The sequence below is a fragment of the Vulpes vulpes genome, unplaced genomic scaffold (genome assembly GCF_048418805.1).
Source record: "Vulpes vulpes isolate BD-2025 unplaced genomic scaffold, VulVul3 u000000698, whole genome shotgun sequence".
Lineage (NCBI taxonomy): Eukaryota > Metazoa > Chordata > Mammalia > Carnivora > Canidae > Vulpes > Vulpes vulpes.
In genome coordinates, this window is record NW_027325792.1 from 906,398 (window position 1) to 915,615 (window position 9,218).

Here is a 9,218-nt window from a genome sequence, read left to right on the forward strand (position 1 = left end):
CCAAAAGATCCAAGGTCTTTCTTTCATGCAGAAAGGATTCTGTACATCAAGAACCAGGCATGTTGAGGTTTTCAACCTAAGAATCACTTGCTTTACATGGCGGTAACGTGCTTTTTATATGAAGAAATAAGAACCATTTACTTAATATCATATAGCTAGTTTTCTATCAGATTATCTTGTTTCTCACGAAACAGATTTTATACCATCTATATTTAAAGCAGGCTATTGAAAGAACTTCAATCCTATTCATCAATTACTGCTTTTTGGATTGATACTTAGTAGATAGGAATTCTTTCAGAAATTACATATGGCACATAATCCATATGTCACTGTTTTTTGTGAATCTGGGTATCTGGATCTCTCAGACATCCATCTCCAAGTATCTCATAGGCCTGGATTTTCTGTCCTTTTTCTCTCTGCAGCCTATATTCCTGCTTTTACTTACAAAAGATATAAGTATCCCATCCCTGATTCTTATATTTTAATCAGGTAATGATTATTGACTATCAAATATTGTCATCAACAACATAATGTGTTCTATTTGCCCCTTTCCAAAGACAGATCTTAATAAATTACAAGTAAATAACAAGAACACAAGTCTCATTAGTCACAGTGGTGCTTCACAATTAAACACAAGATGTATCATCAATAAAATCCATGTTTTTCCATATTAACTTGAGAGGGATAAATTGTTCATAGTGAAATATGAAAGCAACATATGGGGAAATTGACAGGGCTGCACCGGTTAAACAAAGTTTGTTCAAATAAAAAGATTAAATCATAGATTAATCTGCTTAGAAATATGAAGAGGATACTTAGTATTTACATAGCAAATGATAAAACTGACATAGAGAAAAAGTCATTTGTACAGAAACTTGTAAAGAGCTTGAAAACCTGTTATATACCAAATATTGTTAGGTCGGTCATTTCTGAAATTTTATATTTAAAATTTTTTTGTTATTAGACACAAGTGCATCAAACACAGCTTTGACAAACAATTGTTTAGCAAACAATTAAAATGTATGTGATCCTATAAACAACATCTAGGCCAAGAAAAAGAACATTGCCTTACTCAAGAAACCCTCAAGCAATCACTTTCCATCATTCTGCAAGAACCCTATCATAACTTAGTAATAATTTCCTTATTCTGTTTGTTTTACTATCAGGTGTACATCCCAAAGAATGAAGTTTAGATTTACCTGTTCTTAACTACCCCCCAAAAATCACATTATATGTATTTCTATGTCTTACATCTTTATCACAATTTATCATAAGATGCAGTTATGTTCTTGAGTGTGGTTGTGGTTAAATTATTGTTATAGGTCTTAATTATAATATTGTAATGATAATACCACACTCTATGCATTCTGTTGTTGAAAAATGTTTGGATATTACTCCCTACTGTCAAACTATTTTGAACAATGCTTTTCTGAAAATTATACATACATTTGGGTACATGCGGATATGAGTTTCTCAGGGGTTAAGATACAGTAGGTCACAGTTTATGTTTATTCCAGTCCTACGTAGATTAAGAATAAAGTGCTTCCCAAAATGTTGGTATTATGACGCTATTTAATTTAAAGATAAATGTTTTATTTTTGCTTCATAAATAAAATTACTATAGGTTTGGGGAAAAAACTTTAAAATACAGACTACAGTTTCTTTGTATATATTTTACTAAAAGTTAATCTAAACTTGTGGAATGATGGATAGTTCTTAGGAATATGTATAGAAAGTTGATCCATAATTGAACATGTTTTTTTTTTAAATTAATTTTTATTGGTGTTCAATTTACCAACATACAGAAAAACACCCAGTGCTCATCCCGTCAAGTGTCCACCTCAGTGCCCGTCACCCATTCCCCTCCAACACCCGCCCTCCTCCCCCCTTCCACCACCCCTAGTTCGTTTCCCCGAGTTAGGAGTCTTTATGTTCTGTCTCCCTTCCTGATATTTCCCAACATTTCTTCTCCCTTCCTTTATATTCCCTTTCACTATTATTTATATTCCCCAAATGAATGAGAACATACACTGCTTGTCCTTCTCCGATTGACTTATTTCACTCAGCATAATACCCTCCAGTTCCATCCACGTTGAAGCAAATGGTGGGTATTTGTCGTTTCTAATCGCTGAGTAATATTCCATTGTATACATAAACCACATCTTCTTTATCCATTCATCTTTCGATGGACACCGAGGCTCCTTCCACAGTTTGGCTATTGTGGCCATTGCTGATAGAAACATCGGGGTGCAGGTGTCCCGACGTTTCGTTGCATCTGAATCTTTGGGGTAAATCCCCAACAGTGCAATTGCTGGGTCGTAGGGCAGGTCTATTTTTAACTCTTTGAGGAACCTCCACACAGTTTTCCAGAGTGGCTGCACCAGTTCACATTCCCACCAACAGTGTAAGAGGGTTCCCTTTTCTCCGCATCCTCTCCAACATTTGTTGTTTCCTGCCTTGTTAATTTTCCCCATTCTCACTGGTGTGAGGTGGTATCTCATTGTGGTTTTGATTTGTATTTCCCTGATGGCAAGTGATGCAGAGCATTTTCTCATGTGCATGTTGGCCATGTCCATGTCTTCCTCTGTGAGATTTCTCTTCAGGTCTTTTGCCCATTTCATGATTGGATTGTTTGTTTCTTTGGTGTTGAGTTTAATAAGTTCTTTATAGATTTTGGAAACTTGCCCTTTATCTGATATGTCGTTTGCAAATATCCTCTCCCATTCTGTAGGTTGTCTTTTAGTTTTTTTGACTGTATCCTTTGCTGTGCAAAAGCTTCTTATCTTGATGAAGTCCCAATAGTTCATTTTTGCTTTTGTTTCTTTTGCCTTTGTTGATGTATCTTGCAAGAAGTTACTGTGGCCGAGTTCAAAAAGGGTGTTGCCTGTGTTCTCCTCTAGGATTTTGATGGACTCTTGTCTCACATTTAGATCTCTCATCCATTTTGAGTTTATCTTTGTGTATGTGAAAGAGAGTGGTCCAGTTTCATTCTTCTGCATGTAGATGTCCAATTTTCCCAACTTTTTTCCCAATTTTCCCAATTTTTTTCTGTATGTTGGTAAATTGAACACCATTTATTGAAGAGACTGTCTTTCTTCCAATGGATAGTCTTTCCTCCTTTATCGAATATTAGATGACCATACATTTCAGGGTCCACTTCTGGGTTCTCTATTCTGTTCCATTGATCTATGTGTCTATTTTTGTGCCAGTACCACACTGTCTTGATGACCACAGCTTTGTAGTACAACCTGAAATCTGGCATTGTGATGCCCCCAGCTATGGTTTTCTTTTTTAAAATTCCCCTGGCTATTCGGGGTCTTTTCTGATTCCGCACAATGAACATGGTTTTAATGCCAAAATAAATTAGTAAAGACGTGATCATTTGATTCTTATGTCTTTGTTTTTTATTTGTTTATTTATTTTTTATTGGTGTTCAATTTGCCCACATATAGCATAACACCCAGTGCTCATCCCATCAAGTGTCCCGCTCAGTGCCCGTCACCCAGTCACCCCCACCCCTTGCCCACCTCCCATTCTACCACCCCTTGTTCGTTTCCCAGAGTTAGGAGTCTCTCATGTTCTGTCTCCCTTTCTGATATTTCCCACTCATGTTTATGATTCTTATGTCTTTGAAATGTACTGTACTTACCCCAGAAATTTCTTTCCGAAAAGATATAATAAATTATTTAAAGCATTTAAAATTTTTTCTCTGTGCATTTCCAAATGGGCTTAACTAGGAAATTATTCAACTTTTTCAGAATAGCTGACATGATTAGCTCTATATGATTTCTGATCACTTAAAGTTTGGTAATTTAAGGATAATTTATAATTCTCTAGAAATCCACAAGTTTCTTTAAATTCAGATGTTCACTTATATTTTTATCACAAAATTCCTTCATCTCCCAGGGAACTACCAATCAAAGATAGAGTCAAGGATATATTTTAATGTAATTATAAAACTAAAGGTTCTAGTTTTACAACTCTAACAATATTTATCAAGCGAAGTGAAATAGAATAGTCAATAAATTAGTCTACTAGAATTATTTTAGATTGACAGATGATTTAATTTGGTATCATATCTCAATCATTTACATATGCACGCATGTGTACATGTATATATCAAAGAATTAAGTCACAGTTCAGTGTTTTGATTTTATCTTCATGAGAGAGCTATAGACTATACTCTTGAACATCTACTTAACTTGAACAATCTACTTAAATAAACTGACTCCTCTAATTATTTACAGTATACAACAGTATTGTCCCCTCTATGTTCCTTTTATGTAAAATCTATGTCTAATCACTGTGCATAAAAGAAAATGTATGGTACAGAATTTGATGACAGTGAAAAATAAGAAGTTTAAAATGATCCCTCCTGTCTAGACACCATTTGAATCGTAGGCACTTGTTGTGGTACCATGTCACTGTCTTGTCAGCAGGCACAAATGTCTGATACCAACTGTCATTTCATTGGAAAATAATATCCCTTTAAAATTTTTCAATCAAGAACTTGCTGAAATTTTATTTTATTTTTATGTTTATTTTTTTTTAGAACTTGCTGAAATTTTAGGGGAAAACATCAGAACATGGTTCTTCCTTTAAGTACCAATCAATTTTCAGAATAACTCCAAATTTCTTAAAATTGTGTCTGCTTTTATTTAACATATAACTTTACTTTTATAAATCTTTCTTCTCTTACATATGACTCCCCAAGAATTACATCTTTAGTCTTCTGCTTTTTGAATATAATATATAGTAATTCCCAATGAATCACTTATTTCTCTACTTTCAATTTTATACTTAAAAAATAATTGGGAAATTTAATATAAAAATAAGCTCCTTTCTAAGGCCATGTTTGCCTGTTTTGACACCTTGCTATATGTTTCATCAATTCCTTAAACTCAACATGTGGAATTGGACTAGAACTTCAACCTTGGTTAGGAGGAAATAACAAAAACAAAACAAAACAAAAAAACCTCTTCTGTGTTAAACAATTAGACAGCAGACAAAACATAAGTAACATTTTTCAAATACTGGACAACAAGCAACATAGGACTATGACCCCTGGCATAAGTGAACCACAAAAAAGATGAGCCCTTCAATTGTACCAAACAACAAAGGAGGGTTAGCTGTAATGGAATCAAGCCATCTTGCCAAGTTGCAGAGATAGAGACCAAATTTTGGGAGCAGTCAAGAAAACTAGATTTGACAGGTCAGAATAAGAGAGCGGAGTGGGTAGTTGCAGAGACACACAACTCTGTAAAACCTCAAAGAATCTCCCAATTCTGTCACTGAGTATTGCTCTGTACATTTCATGAGAAGAAAATACCAGAAGCCTTGGAAAGAGCTACAGGAAAGGAGTAGAAAAGTTCCTGGAGCTCTCACAGGGCTGAGGATAACTCATGTGTCCACTTGCCAGTGCGGAAAGATCTAGTGATACACAGGGCATTAAGTAGAGTCCTCACGATACTGCCTTAGTTTTGAAGCTAAATTAAGTATAAAAATTTCCCAAGACTTTTCTTACCAAGCTTAAAAACAAAGGACTTGGTATATTAACAGAGCATACATTCATGTAATTGGATTGCTAGAAAATGAAGGACACAGAGTAAGAACAAAATATTTGAATAACAAATAGCCAGAATTTTCCCAAGTTGCTAAAAAGTATATACACACAGATTCAGGAAAAATAAGAGTCCAAAGTAGTATAAAAAAGTAAAGCAGGCTACGGAGCCTGGCTGGCTCAGTCAGTGGAGCGAGGGACTCCTGACCTCAGGGTTGTAAATTCAAGTGAAATATTTGTAACACATATATGTGATAAAGGACATGTAAGTTGAATATCTAAATAAACTTACTACTCCTTAGTATGAAACCAAGTAACTTAATTAAAATGGGGTTTTGATTTTATCATACATTTCACCATAGAAGATAAACGAACGGAAAATACACAGGAAAGGACGCTCAACATCATTAGTCATTAGGAAAACACAAACCAGATCACATATGATAGCACTACATGCTCAGCAGAATGGCTGAAATTAATAAAACCAATAATACTAAGTTTTGTTGAAGATGAGGGACAAAATGATTGTAAGAAATGAAATGTGCCACTGCACTTTGGAGAGTGGTTTGGCAGTTTCTCAGAAAGTTAAACTTGACTTTCCTAATGATCCAGCAATTCCTCTTATAGGCACTTACCCAACAAAAATGAAAATATATGTTTACACAAAGAACTATATTTGAATCTTTAACACAGCTTTATAAATAATAGCCAAAACCTGGGCATAAAAACAAAGTGTAACTATTTTTACATCAGAGAATACTGCTCAAAGGTGAGAGGGAATGTACATTCATACAAAAGGCAGAGGAAATAAGAAGGTAGTAGGGAACATTTGAGTCCACAGACATCACACAGACAAAGACATATGGAGGGGTGAGAGGACGTGGCATTCAGTAAGTACCTATTAGATAATTGGATAAGTTACTGTTTCTCTTGTATTTGAGTCATTTGGTTTGAACATTGAGTCAGAAGATACAGGCAGCTCATGGTAGGATTCAGAATCTGATTTTCTTGTAATATTTATAAGTATTTTGACAGGGTAAGGAAAAATCTTGCACAATTGTTATGATGATTAAGTGTTTAACTGTGAAGACACAACAGTGTCTGGGACAAAGTAACCACTGCATAAATGCATGCTATTGTAATTATTAGGCCAAATAGATTTGTCTTTTAGAAAGATCTCTCATCCCAGAGTGTACAGGACACGTATGGGTGGATGCAGTTACACGCTGGGAAATAGTGGCAAGGCATTTTCAATCATTTACAATGGAGATATTGAAATCCTGAAGCATCTTCTGTCTTGCCTGGACACCTGGAATGTTCATCATTCTCTCCTGCTATGGTAAACTATCAAATCCTATCAATTTTTCTAGATGCATGTGAAAGTTTATATTTTTCAGTGAAGCTCATCTACACCACCATAATTTCAACATCATCTCTCCTTCGTAATATTATTCCATTGACTCGATACTTTTAGTGTTTATAACTCCATCTATTATATATATAATTTACATATTGATGATCTCTATCCAGTGACATAAGACAGTAAAGTAATGATTATGTTATGAATTCTAATGATTATGAACTACAAAGCAATGGCAGGTAAAACTTTTAAAATAATTTTCTTTGAAAAAATTAATTGTATCCACAAAAATATTTAGATTTTCAGTATTTAATTTAAAAAAACCTGCCTTTTTCTCAAAGGAACAGCATTGAATTAGTTATTATAATGGAAAAGAAAAGAGTAGGTGAACTATGGATAACAATCAATCATTTGAACTAAAGTAATTAATGATTTTGATATATTTTCATCGATAGAGAACAGAGATTTCAATAGACTGAAGTTTCCTTAAAAAAAAAAAAAGAAGGGAACCCTGGGTGGCGCAGCGGTTTGGCGCCTGCCTTTGGCCCAGGGTGCGATCCTGGAGACCCAGGATCGAATCCCACTTCGGGCTCCCGGTGCATGGAGCCTGCTTCTCCCTCTGCCTGTGTCTCTGCCTCTCTCTCTCTGTGACTATCATAAATAAATAAAAATAAAAAAAAAAGATGATTTTAGTCAAGTAAGTCAGGTGAGCTATAACTGCTATATAATTCTAGAAAAAAATAATGAATTCAAGATTTTTAATTTTTAAAATGTAGTTTGATTAAACAGCAATTCTGGCACAAATATTTTTGTTATGGTAAAATACACATACAATTTACCATTTTAACCACTTTCAAATGTGAAATTTAGCATTTACTTTACATTCACAATGTGTGAAAACCATCACTTCTATCTAGCTCCAAACATTTCTATCAACCCCGAAAGAAACCAACTATTATCTTCCCATCACTTCGTGCCCAGCCCAGCCCCTGGCAACCACAGATCTTCTTCCTGTCTCTATGTATGTGTCAGGGTGGATTTTTGATATAAATGGAATCATATAATATGTAACTTTTATGACTGGTTTCTTTCCCTCATTATAAAGTTTTCAAGCTTGATCCGTGTTGTAGCATGTGCTAGGACTTCATTATTTCTATGGCTGAATAATATTCTTTGTATGTATTATGTCACATTCTGTTTATCTGTTCCTCAGTTGGTGGATATTTGCATCCTTTCTACCTTTTGGCTATTGTGAATTTTGCTATGAACATCTACATACAATTTTTTGTTTGAGTAATAGTTTTCATTCTTTTGAGCAGATACCTAGGAGTGAAATTGCTGGGTCATATTGCCATTCTCTGTTTAATTTACTAATCATAAATCTTTCTATTAAGATGTATTCTTTGCTGTGTTGATATTATGGCTAGGGAATCTGATAGAGATTATATATATATGTGCAGGTACAACTTCACATACCAATTATTACTGTAACATATAGAGAGATATGTATCACAGATATGTGTATACATGTGTATATACATATATATGTCATATATGATAGGCCTGAAAAGTAATCTATGTTAATAGAAAATGTTTTCCTCATAATATGTATTATTAACTATAATGCTATTGATTAATGACTATATGCCAGATTTTGTATTAAGTACTAAGATTTTGAACATGAATAAGTCACCTTATACATGGTTCTTGCCTTAAAAAAATTAAATCTAAATGAATACAGAAAAAAATACAGGAGAGCTAGGGAGAAACGAAAGGTAAGTCTGATCCATAATGGGACAGATAAAAATCTTGTATGCGTTTAGAATTGAAAAACAAAATTTATGTGGCCTTTCAATCTGAAGATGCTTATATGAGGGGAGGATCTATTTAATAAGATCATTCTATTGCCAAGTTTCTAAAACATCAAGAGCCAGGGCAAATGAAAGTTGGATGGCTTTGGAAACTAAAATAAACTAGCAAATTGTACTTACTGAACCTGGATCCAAACTGTATTCTGCCAATCTCCTCTGAAGCTGGGAACTGACTTTTCTGTATACTGGTTTCCAACATGGAATCACATTTCAGTTAGGTCCCCACCCAGATGGAAGCACAGATGCAGTAGTGGCTGAAAGATTCTTTTGAAACTAATAAGCTGGATTTCCTTGAGATTCAGGAACACTACATGAAAAGGTTTCCAACTTTGGATTTCTCGCAACTTTGTATCTCTCCTGCTGTTCCCTATGAAACTAGGAGAAGATACTAGAGTAGATTAGGTGGTTCAGATCATTTTACCACCCT